Source organism: Arachis ipaensis, chromosome B6 (assembly GCF_059453495.1).
Source record: "Arachis ipaensis isolate K30076 ecotype BB chromosome B6, ASM5945349v1, whole genome shotgun sequence".
Classification (NCBI taxonomy): domain Eukaryota; kingdom Viridiplantae; phylum Streptophyta; class Magnoliopsida; order Fabales; family Fabaceae; genus Arachis; species Arachis ipaensis.
Genome location: NC_142441.1, coordinates 66,528,200 through 66,540,910, shown reverse-complemented (window position 1 = coordinate 66,540,910; position 12,711 = coordinate 66,528,200). Strand labels below are relative to the sequence as shown.

At 44.8% G+C, this 12,711-nt stretch overlaps 39 non-coding genes across 39 annotated transcripts; all 39 read right to left on the bottom strand.

The window, feature by feature from the left end:
- Nucleotides 1–175: 175 nt before the first annotated feature.
- Nucleotides 176–294, bottom strand: LOC148559433 (5S ribosomal RNA). The gene has a single exon (XR_015889586.1). It is a non-coding gene; the product is annotated as a 5S ribosomal RNA (ribosomal RNA).
- Nucleotides 295–526: 232 nt separating this feature from the next.
- Nucleotides 527–645, bottom strand: LOC148559432 (5S ribosomal RNA). Its single transcript, XR_015890827.1, has one exon. It is a non-coding gene; the product is annotated as a 5S ribosomal RNA (ribosomal RNA).
- A 195-nt stretch (nt 646–840) lies between these two features.
- LOC148559431 (5S ribosomal RNA) lies at nt 841–959 on the bottom strand. The gene has a single exon (XR_015889584.1). It is a non-coding gene; the product is annotated as a 5S ribosomal RNA (ribosomal RNA).
- Nucleotides 960–1,164: 205 nt separating this feature from the next.
- On the bottom strand, nt 1,165–1,283 carry LOC148559430 (5S ribosomal RNA). Its single transcript, XR_015890238.1, has one exon. It is a non-coding gene; the product is annotated as a 5S ribosomal RNA (ribosomal RNA).
- A 207-nt stretch (nt 1,284–1,490) lies between these two features.
- Nucleotides 1,491–1,609, bottom strand: LOC148559429 (5S ribosomal RNA). Its single transcript, XR_015889583.1, has one exon. It is a non-coding gene; the product is annotated as a 5S ribosomal RNA (ribosomal RNA).
- A 196-nt stretch (nt 1,610–1,805) lies between these two features.
- On the bottom strand, nt 1,806–1,924 carry LOC148559428 (5S ribosomal RNA). The gene has a single exon (XR_015890843.1). It is a non-coding gene; the product is annotated as a 5S ribosomal RNA (ribosomal RNA).
- Nucleotides 1,925–2,118: 194 nt separating this feature from the next.
- LOC148559427 (5S ribosomal RNA) lies at nt 2,119–2,237 on the bottom strand. The gene has a single exon (XR_015887508.1). It is a non-coding gene; the product is annotated as a 5S ribosomal RNA (ribosomal RNA).
- Nucleotides 2,238–2,427: 190 nt separating this feature from the next.
- Nucleotides 2,428–2,546, bottom strand: LOC148559426 (5S ribosomal RNA). The gene has a single exon (XR_015888814.1). It is a non-coding gene; the product is annotated as a 5S ribosomal RNA (ribosomal RNA).
- Nucleotides 2,547–2,772: 226 nt separating this feature from the next.
- LOC148559425 (5S ribosomal RNA) lies at nt 2,773–2,891 on the bottom strand. The gene has a single exon (XR_015889582.1). It is a non-coding gene; the product is annotated as a 5S ribosomal RNA (ribosomal RNA).
- Nucleotides 2,892–3,083: 192 nt separating this feature from the next.
- Nucleotides 3,084–3,202, bottom strand: LOC148559424 (5S ribosomal RNA). The gene has a single exon (XR_015890826.1). It is a non-coding gene; the product is annotated as a 5S ribosomal RNA (ribosomal RNA).
- Nucleotides 3,203–3,402: 200 nt separating this feature from the next.
- LOC148559423 (5S ribosomal RNA) lies at nt 3,403–3,521 on the bottom strand. The gene has a single exon (XR_015889581.1). It is a non-coding gene; the product is annotated as a 5S ribosomal RNA (ribosomal RNA).
- A 195-nt stretch (nt 3,522–3,716) lies between these two features.
- LOC148559422 (5S ribosomal RNA) lies at nt 3,717–3,835 on the bottom strand. Its single transcript, XR_015891183.1, has one exon. It is a non-coding gene; the product is annotated as a 5S ribosomal RNA (ribosomal RNA).
- A 198-nt stretch (nt 3,836–4,033) lies between these two features.
- LOC148559421 (5S ribosomal RNA) lies at nt 4,034–4,152 on the bottom strand. The gene has a single exon (XR_015888813.1). It is a non-coding gene; the product is annotated as a 5S ribosomal RNA (ribosomal RNA).
- A 194-nt stretch (nt 4,153–4,346) lies between these two features.
- Nucleotides 4,347–4,465, bottom strand: LOC148559420 (5S ribosomal RNA). The gene has a single exon (XR_015889934.1). It is a non-coding gene; the product is annotated as a 5S ribosomal RNA (ribosomal RNA).
- Nucleotides 4,466–4,660: 195 nt separating this feature from the next.
- Nucleotides 4,661–4,779, bottom strand: LOC148559419 (5S ribosomal RNA). Its single transcript, XR_015890382.1, has one exon. It is a non-coding gene; the product is annotated as a 5S ribosomal RNA (ribosomal RNA).
- Nucleotides 4,780–4,973: 194 nt separating this feature from the next.
- LOC148559418 (5S ribosomal RNA) lies at nt 4,974–5,092 on the bottom strand. Its single transcript, XR_015887497.1, has one exon. It is a non-coding gene; the product is annotated as a 5S ribosomal RNA (ribosomal RNA).
- Nucleotides 5,093–5,281: 189 nt separating this feature from the next.
- On the bottom strand, nt 5,282–5,400 carry LOC148559417 (5S ribosomal RNA). Its single transcript, XR_015888812.1, has one exon. It is a non-coding gene; the product is annotated as a 5S ribosomal RNA (ribosomal RNA).
- A 206-nt stretch (nt 5,401–5,606) lies between these two features.
- Nucleotides 5,607–5,725, bottom strand: LOC148559416 (5S ribosomal RNA). Its single transcript, XR_015889580.1, has one exon. It is a non-coding gene; the product is annotated as a 5S ribosomal RNA (ribosomal RNA).
- A 188-nt stretch (nt 5,726–5,913) lies between these two features.
- Nucleotides 5,914–6,032, bottom strand: LOC148559415 (5S ribosomal RNA). The gene has a single exon (XR_015890825.1). It is a non-coding gene; the product is annotated as a 5S ribosomal RNA (ribosomal RNA).
- Nucleotides 6,033–6,240: 208 nt separating this feature from the next.
- LOC148559414 (5S ribosomal RNA) lies at nt 6,241–6,359 on the bottom strand. Its single transcript, XR_015889579.1, has one exon. It is a non-coding gene; the product is annotated as a 5S ribosomal RNA (ribosomal RNA).
- Nucleotides 6,360–6,557: 198 nt separating this feature from the next.
- Nucleotides 6,558–6,676, bottom strand: LOC148559413 (5S ribosomal RNA). Its single transcript, XR_015889578.1, has one exon. It is a non-coding gene; the product is annotated as a 5S ribosomal RNA (ribosomal RNA).
- A 198-nt stretch (nt 6,677–6,874) lies between these two features.
- On the bottom strand, nt 6,875–6,993 carry LOC148559412 (5S ribosomal RNA). The gene has a single exon (XR_015888811.1). It is a non-coding gene; the product is annotated as a 5S ribosomal RNA (ribosomal RNA).
- Nucleotides 6,994–7,201: 208 nt separating this feature from the next.
- Nucleotides 7,202–7,320, bottom strand: LOC148559411 (5S ribosomal RNA). Its single transcript, XR_015889577.1, has one exon. It is a non-coding gene; the product is annotated as a 5S ribosomal RNA (ribosomal RNA).
- A 214-nt stretch (nt 7,321–7,534) lies between these two features.
- On the bottom strand, nt 7,535–7,653 carry LOC148559410 (5S ribosomal RNA). The gene has a single exon (XR_015890237.1). It is a non-coding gene; the product is annotated as a 5S ribosomal RNA (ribosomal RNA).
- A 211-nt stretch (nt 7,654–7,864) lies between these two features.
- On the bottom strand, nt 7,865–7,983 carry LOC148559409 (5S ribosomal RNA). The gene has a single exon (XR_015889576.1). It is a non-coding gene; the product is annotated as a 5S ribosomal RNA (ribosomal RNA).
- A 200-nt stretch (nt 7,984–8,183) lies between these two features.
- On the bottom strand, nt 8,184–8,302 carry LOC148559408 (5S ribosomal RNA). Its single transcript, XR_015890381.1, has one exon. It is a non-coding gene; the product is annotated as a 5S ribosomal RNA (ribosomal RNA).
- Nucleotides 8,303–8,494: 192 nt separating this feature from the next.
- Nucleotides 8,495–8,613, bottom strand: LOC148559407 (5S ribosomal RNA). The gene has a single exon (XR_015887486.1). It is a non-coding gene; the product is annotated as a 5S ribosomal RNA (ribosomal RNA).
- A 189-nt stretch (nt 8,614–8,802) lies between these two features.
- On the bottom strand, nt 8,803–8,921 carry LOC148559406 (5S ribosomal RNA). The gene has a single exon (XR_015888810.1). It is a non-coding gene; the product is annotated as a 5S ribosomal RNA (ribosomal RNA).
- Nucleotides 8,922–9,152: 231 nt separating this feature from the next.
- LOC148559405 (5S ribosomal RNA) lies at nt 9,153–9,271 on the bottom strand. The gene has a single exon (XR_015889575.1). It is a non-coding gene; the product is annotated as a 5S ribosomal RNA (ribosomal RNA).
- Nucleotides 9,272–9,462: 191 nt separating this feature from the next.
- Nucleotides 9,463–9,581, bottom strand: LOC148559404 (5S ribosomal RNA). The gene has a single exon (XR_015890824.1). It is a non-coding gene; the product is annotated as a 5S ribosomal RNA (ribosomal RNA).
- A 211-nt stretch (nt 9,582–9,792) lies between these two features.
- On the bottom strand, nt 9,793–9,911 carry LOC148559403 (5S ribosomal RNA). The gene has a single exon (XR_015889573.1). It is a non-coding gene; the product is annotated as a 5S ribosomal RNA (ribosomal RNA).
- A 196-nt stretch (nt 9,912–10,107) lies between these two features.
- On the bottom strand, nt 10,108–10,226 carry LOC148559402 (5S ribosomal RNA). Its single transcript, XR_015889572.1, has one exon. It is a non-coding gene; the product is annotated as a 5S ribosomal RNA (ribosomal RNA).
- Nucleotides 10,227–10,451: 225 nt separating this feature from the next.
- On the bottom strand, nt 10,452–10,570 carry LOC148559401 (5S ribosomal RNA). The gene has a single exon (XR_015890236.1). It is a non-coding gene; the product is annotated as a 5S ribosomal RNA (ribosomal RNA).
- A 198-nt stretch (nt 10,571–10,768) lies between these two features.
- On the bottom strand, nt 10,769–10,887 carry LOC148559400 (5S ribosomal RNA). The gene has a single exon (XR_015889571.1). It is a non-coding gene; the product is annotated as a 5S ribosomal RNA (ribosomal RNA).
- A 195-nt stretch (nt 10,888–11,082) lies between these two features.
- Nucleotides 11,083–11,201, bottom strand: LOC148559399 (5S ribosomal RNA). Its single transcript, XR_015891182.1, has one exon. It is a non-coding gene; the product is annotated as a 5S ribosomal RNA (ribosomal RNA).
- A 198-nt stretch (nt 11,202–11,399) lies between these two features.
- On the bottom strand, nt 11,400–11,518 carry LOC148559398 (5S ribosomal RNA). Its single transcript, XR_015888809.1, has one exon. It is a non-coding gene; the product is annotated as a 5S ribosomal RNA (ribosomal RNA).
- A 206-nt stretch (nt 11,519–11,724) lies between these two features.
- LOC148559397 (5S ribosomal RNA) lies at nt 11,725–11,843 on the bottom strand. The gene has a single exon (XR_015889570.1). It is a non-coding gene; the product is annotated as a 5S ribosomal RNA (ribosomal RNA).
- Nucleotides 11,844–12,052: 209 nt separating this feature from the next.
- Nucleotides 12,053–12,171, bottom strand: LOC148559396 (5S ribosomal RNA). The gene has a single exon (XR_015890235.1). It is a non-coding gene; the product is annotated as a 5S ribosomal RNA (ribosomal RNA).
- A 228-nt stretch (nt 12,172–12,399) lies between these two features.
- On the bottom strand, nt 12,400–12,518 carry LOC148559395 (5S ribosomal RNA). Its single transcript, XR_015889569.1, has one exon. It is a non-coding gene; the product is annotated as a 5S ribosomal RNA (ribosomal RNA).
- Between the last annotated feature and the right edge of the window lie 193 nt (nt 12,519–12,711).

Genomic DNA, 12,711 nt, shown 5'->3' with positions numbered 1-12,711 from the left:
GTCTTGCGACGTAGGGTAAGTCGAGCTGCGAATCCCTGCGGGGCCCTTGCGAGCTTGCCTAAAATGAGGTCATTGAGACTCGCTTTAGCTAAACTATTCAAGATAGCGCCGTTTAAAGAACGAGGGTAAGAACGACGTAAAAAAAAAAAAAAAAAAAAAAAAAAAAAAAAAAAAAGAGGTGCAACACGAGGACTTCCCAGGAGGTCACCCATCCTAGTACTACTCTCGCCCAAGCACGTTTAACTGCGGAGTTCTGATGGGATCCGGTGAATTAGTGCTGGTATGATCGCACCTATTAAAATATGCGCACATAATTAACATATGCATGTCTCGCGACGTAGGGTAAGTCGAGTTGCAAATCCTTGCGGGGCCCGTGGGAGCTTGCCTAGAATCAGGTCATTGAGACTCGCTTTAACAAAACTGTGCAAGATAGCGCCGTTTAAAGAACGAGGGTAAGCACGACGTAAAAAAAAAAAAAAAAAAAAAAAAAAAAAAAAAAAAAAAAAAAAAAAAAAAAAAAAAAAGAGAGGTGCAACACGAGGACTTCCCAGGAGGTCACCCATACTAGTACTACTCTCGCCCAAGCACGCTTAACTGCGGAGTTCTGATGGGATCCGGTGCATTAGTGCTGTTATGATCGCACCTATTAAAATATGCGCACATAATTATCATATGCATGTCTCGCGACGTAGGGTAAGTCGAGTTGCAAATCCCTGCGGGGCCCGTGGGAGCTTGCCTAAAATCAGGTCATTGAGACTCGCTTTAACTAAACTGTGCAAGATAGCGCCGTTTAAAGAACGAGGGCAAGCACGACGTAAAAAAAAAAAAAAAAAAAAAAAAGAGGTGCAACACGAGGACTTCCCAGGAGGTCACCCATCCTAGTACTACTCTCGCCCAAGCACGTTTAACTGCGGAGTTCTGATGGGATCCGGTGAATTAGTGCTGGTATGATCGCACCTATTAAAATATGCGCACATAATTAACATATGCATGTCTCGCGACGTAGGGTAAGTCGAGTTGCAAATCCTTGCGGGGCCCGTAGGAGCTTGCCTAGAATCAGGTCATTGAGACTCGCTTTAACAAAACTGTGCAAGATAGCGCCGTTTAAAGAACGAGGGTAAGCACGACGTAAAAAAAAAAAAAAAAAAAAAAAAAAAAAAAAAAGAGGTGCAACACGAGGACTTCCCAGGAGGTCACCCATCCTAGTACTACTCTCGCCCAAGCACGCTTAACTGCGGAGTTCTGATGGGATCCGGTGCATTAGTGCTGTTATGATCGCACCTATTAAAATATGCGCACATAATTATCATATGCATGTCTCGCGACGTAGGGTAAGTCGAGTTGCAAATCCCTGCGGGGCCCGTGGGAGCTTGCCTAAAATCAGGTCATTGAGACTCGCTTTAACTAAACTGTGCAAGATAGCGCCGTTTAAAGAACGAGGGTAAGCACGACGTAAAAAAAAAAAAAAAAAAAAAAAAAAAAAAAAAAAAGAGGTGCAACACGAGGACTTCCCAGGAGGTCACCCATCCTAGTACTACTCTCGCCCAAGCACGTTTAACTGCGGAGTTCTGATGGGATCCGGTGAATTAGTGCTGGTATGATCGCACCTATTAAAATATGCGCACATAATTAACATATGCATGTCTCGCGACGTAGGGTAAGTCGAGTTGCAAATCCTTGCGGGGCCCGTGGGAGCTTGCCTAGAATCAGGTCATTGAGACTCGCTTTAACAAAACTGTGCAAGATAGCGCCGTTTAAAGAACGAGGGCAAGCACGACGTAAAAAAAAAAAAAAAAAAAAAAAAAGAGGCGCAACACGAGGACTTCCCAGGAGGTCACCCATCCTAGTACTACTCTCGCCCAAGCACGCTTAACTGCGGAGTTCTGATGGGATCCGTTGCATTAGTGCTGGTATGATCACACCTATTATAATATGCGCACATAATTATCATATGCATGTCTTGCGACGTAGGGTAAGTCGAGCTGCGAATCCCTGCGGGCCCGTGCGAGCTTGCCTAAAATAAGGTCATTGAGACTCGCTTTAGCTAAACTATTCAAGATAGCACCGTTTAAAGAACGAGGGCAAGCACTACGTAAAAAAAAAAAAAAAAAAAAAAAAGAGGTGCAACACGAGGACTTCCCAGGAGGTCACCCATCCTAGTACTACTCTCGCCCAAGCACGCTTAACTGCGGAGTTCTGATGGGATCCGGTGCATTAGTGCTGGTATGATCGCACCTATTATAATATGCGCACATAATTATCATATGCATGTCTTGCGACGTAGGGTAAGTCGAGCTGCGAATCCCTGCGGGGCCCGTGCGAGCTTGCCTAAAATGAGGTCATTGAGACTCGCTTTAGCTAAACTATTCAAGATAGCGCCGTTTAAAGAACGAGGGTAAGCACGACGTAAAAAAAAAAAAAAAAAAAGAGGTGCAACACGAGGACTTCCCAGGAGGTCACCCATCCTAGTACTACTCTCGCCCAAGCACGCTTAACTGCGGAGTTCTGATGGGATCCGGTGCATTAGTGCTGGTATGATCACACCTATTATAATATGCGCACATAATTATCATATGCATGTCTTGCGACGTAGGGTAAGTCGAGCTGCGAATCCCTGCGGGGCCCGTGCGAGCTTGCCTAAAATGAGGTCATTGAGACTCGCTTTAGCTAAACTATTCAAGATAGCGCCGTTTAAAGAACGAGGGTAAGAACGACGTAAAAAAAAAAAAAAAAAAAAAAAAAAAAAAAAAAAAAAAAAAAAAAAAAAAAAAAGAGGTGCAACACGAGGACTTCCCAGGAGGTCACCCATCCTAGTACTACTCTCGCCCAAGCACGTTTAACTGCGGAGTTCTGATGGGATCCGGTGAATTAGTGCTGGTATGATCGCACCTATTAAAATATGCGCACATAATTAACATATGCATGTCTCGCGACGTAGGGTAAGTCGAGTTGCAAATCCTTGCGGGGCCCGTGGGAGCTTGCCTAGAATCAGGTCATTGAGACTCGCTTTAACAAAACTGTGCAAGATAGCGCCGTTTAAAGAACAAGGGTAAGCACGACGTAAAAAAAAAAAAAAAAAAAAAGAGGTGCAACACGAGGACTTCCCAGGAGGTCACCCATACTAGTACTACTCTCGCCCAAGCACGCTTAACTGCGGAGTTCTGATGGGATCCGGTGCATTAGTGCTGTTATGATCGCACCTATTAAAATATGCGCACATAATTATCATATGCATGTCTCGCGACGTAGGGTAAGTCGAGTTGCAAATCCCTGCGGGGCCCGTGGGAGCTTGCCTAAAATCAGGTCATTGAGACTCGCTTTAACTAAACTGTGCAAGATAGCGCCGTTTAAAGAACGAGGGTAAGCACGACGTAAAAAAAAAAAAAAAAAAAAAAAAAAAAAGAGGTGCAACACGAGGACTTCCCAGGAGGTCACCCATCCTAGTACTACTCTCGCCCAAGCACGTTTAACTGCGGAGTTCTGATGGGATCCGGTGAATTAGTGCTGGTATGATCGCACCTATTAAAATATGCGCACATAATTAACATATGCATGTCTCGCGACGTAGGGTAAGTCGAGTTGCAAATCCTTGCGGGGCCCGTGGGAGCTTGCCTAGAATCAGGTCATTGAGACTCGCTTTAACAAAACTGTGCAAGATAGCGCCGTTTAAAGAACGAGGGCAAGCACGACGTAAAAAAAAAAAAAAAAAAAAAAAAGAGGTGCAACACGAGGACTTCCCAGGAGGTCACCCATCCTAGTACTACTCTAGCCCAAGCACGCTTAACTGCGGAGTTCTGATGGGAACCGGTGCATTAGTGCTGGTATGATCGCACCTATTATAATATGCGCACATAATTATCATATGCATGTCTTGCGACGTAGGGTAAGTCGAGCTGCGAATCCCTGCGGGGCCCGTGCGAGCTTGCCTAAAATGAGGTCATTGAGACTCGCTTTAGCTAAACTATTCAAGATAGCGCCGTTTAAAGAACGAGGGTAAGCACGACGTAAAAAAAAAAAAAAAAAAAAAAAAAACGAGGTGCAACACGAGGACTTCCCAGGAGGTCACCCATCCTAGTACTACTCTCGCCCAAGCACGCTTAACTGCGGAGTTCTGATGGGATCCGGTGCATTAGTGCTGGTATGATCACACCTATTATAATATGCGCACATAATTAACATATGCATGTCTCGCGACGTAGGGTAAGTCGAGTTGCAAATCCTTGCGGGGCCCGTGGGAGCTTGCCTAGAATCAGGTCATTGAGACTCGCTTTAACAAAACTGTGCAAGATAGCGCCGTTTAAAGAACGAGGGCAAGCACGACGTAAAAAAAAAAAAAAAAAAAAAAAGAGGTGCAACACGAGGACTTCCCAGGAGGTCACCCATCCTAGTACTACTCTCGCCCAAGCACGTTTAACTGCGGAGTTCTGATGGGATCCGGTGAATTAGTGCTGGTATGATCACACCTATTATAATATGCGCACATAATTAACATATGCATGTCTCGCGACGTAGGGTAAGTCGAGTTGCAAATCCTTGCGGGGCCCGTGGGAGCTTGCCTAGAATCAGGTCATTGAGACTCGCTTTAACAAAACTGTGCAAGATAGCGCCGTTTAAAGAACGAGGGCAAGCACGACGTAAAAAAAAAAAAAAAAAAAAAAAAGAGGTGCAACACGAGGACTTCCCAGGAGGTCACCCATCCTAGTACTACTCTCGCCCAAGCACGCTTAACTGCGGAGTTCTGATGGGATCCGTTGCATTAGTGCTGGTATGATCACACCTATTATAATATGCGCACATAATTATCATATGCATGTCTTGCGACGTAGGGTAAGTCGAGCTGCGAATCCCTGCGGGCCCGTGCGAGCTTGCCTAAAATAAGGTCATTGAGACTCGCTTTAGCTAAACTATTCAAGATAGCACCGTTTAAAGAACGAGGGCAAGCACTACGTAAAAAAAAAAAAAAAAAAAAAAAAGAGGTGCAACACGAGGACTTCCCAGGAGGTCACCCATCCTAGTACTACTCTCGCCCAAGCACGCTTAACTGCGGAGTTCTGATGGGATCCGGTGCATTAGTGCTGGTATGATCGCACCTATTATAATATGCGCACATAATTATCATATGCATGTCTTGCGACGTAGGGTAAGTCGAGCTGCGAATCCCTGCGGGGCCCGTGCGAGCTTGCCTAAAATGAGGTCATTGAGACTCGCTTTAGCTAAACTATTCAAGATAGCGCCGTTTAAAGAACGAGGGTAAGCACGACGTAAAAAAAAAAAAAAAAAAGAGGTGCAACACGAGGACTTCCCAGGAGGTCACCCATCCTAGTACTACTCTCGCCCAAGCACGCTTAACTGCGGAGTTCTGATGGGATCCGGTGCATTAGTGCTGGTATGATCACACCTATTATAATATGCGCACATAATTATCATATGCATGTCTTGCGACGTAGGGTAAGTCGAGCTGCGAATCCCTGCGGGGCCCTTGCGAGCTTGCCTAAAATGAGGTCATTGAGACTCGCTTTAGCTAAACTATTCAAGATAGCGCCGTTTAAAGAACGAGGGTAAGAACGACGTAAAAAAAAAAAAAAAAAAAAAAAAAAAAAAAAAAAGAGGTGCAACACGAGGACTTCCCAGGAGGTCACCCATCCTAGTACTACTCTCGCCCAAGCACGTTTAACTGCGGAGTTCTGATGGGATCCGGTGAATTAGTGCTGGTATGATCGCACCTATTAAAATATGCGCACATAATTAACATATGCATGTCTCGCGACGTAGGGTAAGTCGAGTTGCAAATCCTTGCGGGGCCCGTGGGAGCTTGCCTAGAATCAGGTCATTGAGACTCGCTTTAACAAAACTGTGCAAGATAGCGCCGTTTAAAGAACAAGGGTAAGCACGACGTAAAAAAAAAAAAAAAAAGAGGTGCAACACGAGGACTTCCCAGGAGGTCACCCATACTAGTACTACTCTCGCCCAAGCACGCTTAACTGCGGAGTTCTGATGGGATCCGGTGCATTAGTGCTGTTATGATCGCACCTATTAAAATATGCGCACATAATTATCATATGCATGTCTCGCGACGTAGGGTAAGTCGAGTTGCAAATCCCTGCGGGGCCCGTGGGAGCTTGCCTAAAATCAGGTCATTGAGACTCGCTTTAACTAAACTGTGCAAGATAGCGCCGTTTAAAGAACGAGGGTAAGCACGACGTAAAAAAAAAAAAAAAAAAAAAAAAAAAAAAAAAAAAAGAGGTGCAACACGAGGACTTCCCAGGAGGTCACCCATCCTAGTACTACTCTCGCCCAAGCACGTTTAACTGCGGAGTTCTGATGGGATCCGGTGAATTAGTGCTGGTATGATCGCACCTATTAAAATATGCGCACATAATTAACATATGCATGTCTCGCGACGTAGGGTAAGTCGAGTTGCAAATCCTTGCGGGGCCCGTGGGAGCTTGCCTAGAATCAGGTCTTTGAGACTCGCTTTAACAAAACTGTGCAAGATAGCGCCGTTTAAAGAACGAGGGCAAGCACGACGTAAAAAAAAAAAAAAAAAAAAAAAAAAAGAGGTGCAACACGAGGACTTCCCAGGAGGTCACCCATCCTAGTACTACTCTCGCCCAAGCACGTTTAACTGCGGAGTTCTGATGGGATCCGGTGAATTAGTGCTGGTATGATCGCACCTATTAAAATATGCGCACATAATTAACATATGCATGTCTCGCGACGTAGGGTAAGTCGAGTTGCAAATCCTTGCGGGGCCCGTGGGAGCTTGCCTAGAATCAGGTCATTGAGACTCGCTTTAGCTAAACTATTCAAGATAGCGCCGTTTAAAGAACGAGGGTAAGCACGACGTAAAAAAAAAAAAAAAAAAAAAAAAAACGAGGTGCAACACGAGGACTTCCCAGGAGGTCACCCATCCTAGTACTACTCTCGCCCAAGCACGCTTAACTGCGGAGTTCTGATGGGATCCGGTGCATTAGTGCTGGTATGATCACACCTATTATAATATGCGCACATAATTATCATATGCATGTCTTGCGACGTAGGGTAAGTCGAGCTGCGAATCCCTGCGGGGCCCGTGCGAGCTTGCCTAAAATGAGGTCATTGAGACTCGCTTTAGCTAAACTATTCAAGATAGCGCCGTTTAAAGAACGAGGGTAAGAACGACGTAAAAAAAAAAAAAAAAAAAAAAAAAAAAAAAAAAAAAGAGGTGCAACACGAGGACTTCCCAGGAGGTCACCCATCCTAGTACTACTCTCGCCCAAGCACGTTTAACTGCGGAGTTCTGATGGGATCCGGTGAATTAGTGCTGGTATGATCGCACCTATTAAAATATGCGCACATAATTAACATATGCATGTCTCGCGACGTAGGGTAAGTCGAGTTGCAAATCCTTGCGGGGCCCGTGGGAGCTTGCCTAGAATCAGGTCATTGAGACTCGCTTTAACAAAACTGTGCAAGATAGCGCCGTTTAAAGAACGAGGGTAAGCACGACGTAAAAAAAAAAAAAAAAAAAAAAAAAAAAAAAAAAAAAAAAAAAGAGGTGCAACACGAGGACTTCCCAGGAGGTCACCCATCCTAGTACTACTCTCGCCCAAGCACGCTTAACTGCGGAGTTCTGATGGGATCCGGTGCATTAGTGCTGTTATGATCGCACCTATTAAAATATGCGCACATAATTATCATATGCATGTCTCGCGACGTAGGGTAAGTCGAGTTGCAAATCCCTGCGGGGCCCGTGGGAGCTTGCCTAAAATCAGGTCATTGAGACTCGCTTTAACTAAACTGTGCAAGATAGCGCCGTTTAAAGAACGAGGGTAAGCACGACGTAAAAAAAAAAAAAAAAAAAAAAAAAAAAAAAAAAAAAAAAGAGGTGCAACACGAGGACTTCCCAGGAGGTCACCCATCCTAGTACTACTCTCGCCCAAGCACGTTTAACTGCGGAGTTCTGATGGGATCCGGTGAATTAGTGCTGGTATGATCGCACCTATTAAAATATGCGCACATAATTAACATATGCATGTCTCGCGACGTAGGGTAAGTCGAGTTGCAAATCCTTGCGGGGCCCGTGGGAGCTTGCCTAGAATCAGGTCATTGAGACTCGCTTTAACAAAACTGTGCAAGATAGCGCCGTTTAAAGAACGAGGGCAAGCACGACGTAAAAAAAAAAAAAAAAAAAAAAAAAAAAAGAGGTGCAACACGAGGACTTCCCAGGAGGTCACCCATCCTAGTACTACTCTCGCCCAAGCACGCTTAACTGCGGAGTTCTGATGGGATCCGTTGCATTAGTGCTGGTATGATCACACCTATTATAATATGCGCACATAATTATCATATGCATGTCTTGCGACGTAGGGTAAGTCGAGCTGCGAATCCCTGCGGGCCCGTGCGAGCTTGCCTAAAATAAGGTCATTGAGACTCGCTTTAGCTAAACTATTCAAGATAGCACCGTTTAAAGAACGAGGGCAAGCACTACGTAAAAAAAAAAAAAAAAAAAAAAGAGGTGCAACACGAGGACTTCCCAGGAGGTCACCCATCCTAGTACTACTCTCGCCCAAGCACGCTTAACTGCGGAGTTCTGATGGGATCCGGTGCATTAGTGCTGGTATGATCGCACCTATTATAATATGCGCACATAATTATCATATGCATGTCTTGCGACGTAGGGTAAGTCGAGCTGCGAATCCCTGCGGGGCCCGTGCGAGCTTGCCTAAAATGAGGTCATTGAGACTCGCTTTAGCTAAACTATTCAAGATAGCGCCGTTTAAAGAACGAGGGTAAGCACGACGTAAAAAAAAAAAAAAAAAAGAGGTGCAACACGAGGACTTCCCAGGAGGTCACCCATCCTAGTACTACTCTCGCCCAAGCACGCTTAACTGCGGAGTTCTGATGGGATCCGGTGCATTAGTGCTGGTATGATCACACCTATTATAATATGCGCACATAATTATCATATGCATGTCTTGCGACGTAGGGTAAGTCGAGCTGCGAATCCCTGCGGGGCCCGTGCGAGCTTGCCTAAAATGAGGTCATTGAGACTCGCTTTAGCTAAACTATTCAAGATAGCGCCGTTTAAAGAACGAGGGTAAGAACGACGTAAAAAAAAAAAAAAAAAAAAAAAAAAAAAAAAAAAAAAAAAAAAAAAAAAAAAAAAAAAAGAGGTGCAACACGAGGACTTCCCAGGAGGTCACCCATCCTAGTACTACTCTCGCCCAAGCACGTTTAACTGCGGAGTTCTGATGGGATCCGGTGAATTAGTGCTGGTATGATCGCACCTATTAAAATATGCGCACATAATTAACATATGCATGTCTCGCGACGTAGGGTAAGTCGAGTTGCAAATCCTTGCGGGGCCCGTGGGAGCTTGCCTAGAATCAGGTCATTGAGACTCGCTTTAACAAAACTGTGCAAGATAGCGCCGTTTAAAGAACAAGGGTAAGCACGACGTAAAAAAAAAAAAAAAAAAAAGAGGTGCAACACGAGGACTTCCCAGGAGGTCACCCATACTAGTACTACTCTCGCCCAAGCACGCTTAACTGCGGAGTTCTGATGGGATCCGGTGCATTAGTGCTGTTATGATCGCACCTATTAAAATATGCGCACATAATTATCATATGCATGTCTCGCGACGTAGGGTAAGTCGAGTTGCAAATCCCTGCGGGGCCCGTGGGAGCTTGCCTAAAATCAGGTCATTGAGACTCGCTTTAACTAAACTGTGCAAGATAGCGCCGTTTAAAGAACGAGGGTAAGCACGACGTAAAAAAAAAAAAAAAAAAAAAAAAAAAAAAAAAAAAAAAAGAGGTGCAACACGAGGACTTCCCAGGAGGTCACCCATCCTAGTACTACTCTCGCCCAAGCACGTTTAACTGCGGAGTTCTGATGGGATCCGGTGAATTAGTGCTGGTATGATCGCACCTATTAAAATATGCGCACATAATTAACATATGCATGTCTCGCGACGTAGGGTAAGTCGAGTTGCAAATCCTTGCGGGGCCCGTGGGAGCTTGCCTAGAATCAGGTCTTTGAGACTCGCTTTAACAAAACTGTGCAAGATAGCGCCGTTTAAAGAACGAGGGCAAGCACGACGTAAAAAAAAAAAAAAAAAAAAAAAAAGAGGTGCAACACGAGGACTTCCCAGGAGGTCACCCATCCTAGTACTACTCTCGCCCAAGCACGTTTAACTGCGGAGTTCTGATGGGATCCGGTGAATTAGTGCTGGTATGATCGCACCTATTAAAATATGCGCACATAATTAACATATGCATGTCTCGCGACGTAGGGTAAGTCGAGTTGCAAATCCTTGCGGGGCCCGTGGGAGCTTGCCTAGAATCAGGTCATTGAGACTCGCTTTAACAAAACTGTGCAAGATAGCGCCGTTTAAAGAACGAGGGTAAGCACGACGTAAAAAAAAAAAAAAAAAAAAAAAAAAAAAAAAAAAAAAAAAAAAAAAAAAAAAAGAGGTGCAACACGAGGACTTCCCAGGAGGTCACCCATCCTAGTACTACTCTCGCCCAAGCACGCTTAACTGCGGAGTTCTGATGGGATCCGGTGCATTAGTGCTGTTATGATCGCACCTATTAAAATATGCGCACATAATTATCATATGCATGTCTCGCGACGTAGGGTAAGTCGAGTTGCAAATCCCTGCGGGGCCCGTGGGAGCTTGCCTAAAATCAGGTCATTGAGACTCGCTTTAACTAAACTGTGCAAGATAGCGCCGTTTAAAGAACGAGGGTAAGCACGACGTAAAAAAAAAAAAAAAAAAAAAAAAAAAGAGGTGCAACACGAGGACTTCCCAGGAGGTCACCCATCCTAGTACTACTCTCGCCCAAGCACGTTTAACTGCGGAGTTCTGATGGGATCCGGTGAATTAGTGCTGGTATGATCGCACCTATTAAAATATGCGCACATAATTAACATATGCATGTCTCGCGACGTAGGGTAAGTCGAGTTGCAAATCCTTGCGGGGCCCGTGGGAGCTTGCCTAGAATCAGGTCATTGAGACTCGCTTTAACAAAACTGTGCAAGATAGCGCCGTTTAAAGAACGAGGGCAAGCACGACGTAAAAAAAAAAAAAAAAAAAAAAAAGAGGTGCAACACGAGGACTTCCCAGGAGGTCACCCATCCTAGTACTACTCTAGCCCAAGCACGCTTAACTGCGGAGTTCTGATGGGAACCGGTGCATTAGTGCTGGTATGATCGCACCTATTATAATATGCGCACATAATTATCATATGCATGTCTTGCGACGTAGGGTAAGTCGAGCTGCGAATCCCTGCGGGGCCCGTGCGAGCTTGCCTAAAATGAGGTCATTGAGACTCGCTTTAGCTAAACTATTCAAGATAGCGCCGTTTAAAGAACGAGGGTAAGCACGACGTAAAAAAAAAAAAAAAAAAAAAAAAAACGAGGTGCAACACGAGGACTTCCCAGGAGGTCACCCATCCTAGTACTACTCTCGCCCAAGCACGCTTAACTGCGGAGTTCTGATGGGATCCGGTGCATTAGTGCTGGTATGATCACACCTATTATAATATGCGCACATAATTATCATATGCATGTCTTGCGACGTAGGGTAAGTCGAGCTGCGAATCCCTGCGGGGCCCGTGCGAGCTTGCCTAAAATGAGGTCATTGAGACTCGCTTTAGCTAAACTATTCAAGATAGCGCCGTTTAAAGAACGAGGGTAAGAACGACGTAAAAAAAAAAAAAAAAAAAAAAAAAAAAAAAAAAAGAGGTGCAACACGAGGACTTCCCAGGAGGTCACCCATCCTAGTACTACTCTCGCCCAAGCACGTTTAACTGCGGAGTTCTGATGGGATCCGGTGAATTAGTGCTGGTATGATCGCACCTATTAAAATATGCGCACATAATTAACATATGCATGTCTCGCGACGTAGGGTAAGTCGAGTTGCAAATCCTTGCGGGGCCCGTGGGAGCTTGCCTAGAATCAGGTCATTGAGACTCGCTTTAACAAAACTGTGCAAGATAGCGCCGTTTAAAGAACGAGGGTAAGCACGACGTAAAAAAAAAAAAAAAAAAAAAAAAAAAAAAAAAAAAAAGAGGTGCAACACGAGGACTTCCCAGGAGGTCACCCATCCTAGTACTACTCTCGCCCAAGCACGCTTAACTGCGGAGTTCTGATGGGATCCGGTGCATTAGTGCTGTTATGATCGCACCTATTAAAATATGCGCACATAATTATCATATGCATGTCTCGCGACGTAGGGTAAGTCGAGTTGCAAATCCCTGCGGGGCCCGTGGGAGCTTGCCTAAAATCAGGTCATTGAGACTCGCTTTAACTAAATTGTGCAAGATAGCGCCGTTTAAAGAACGAGGGTAAGCACGACGTAAAAAAAAAAAAAAAAAAAAAAAAAAAAAAAAAAAAAAAAAAAAAAAAAAAAAAAAAGAGGTGCAACACGAGGACTTCCCAGGAGGTCACCCATCCTAGTACTACTCTCGCCCAAGCACGTTTAACTGCGGAGTTCTGATGGGATCCGGTGAATTAGTGCTGGTATGATCGCACCTATTAAAATATGCGCACATAATTAACATATGCATGTCTCGCGACGTAGGGTAAGTCGAGTTGCAAATCCTTGCGGGGCCCGTGGGAGCTTGCCTAGAATCAGGTCATTGAGACTCGCTTTAACAAAACTGTGCAAGATAGCGCCGTTTAAGGAACGAGGGCAAGCACGACGTAAAAAAAAAAAAAAAAAAAAAA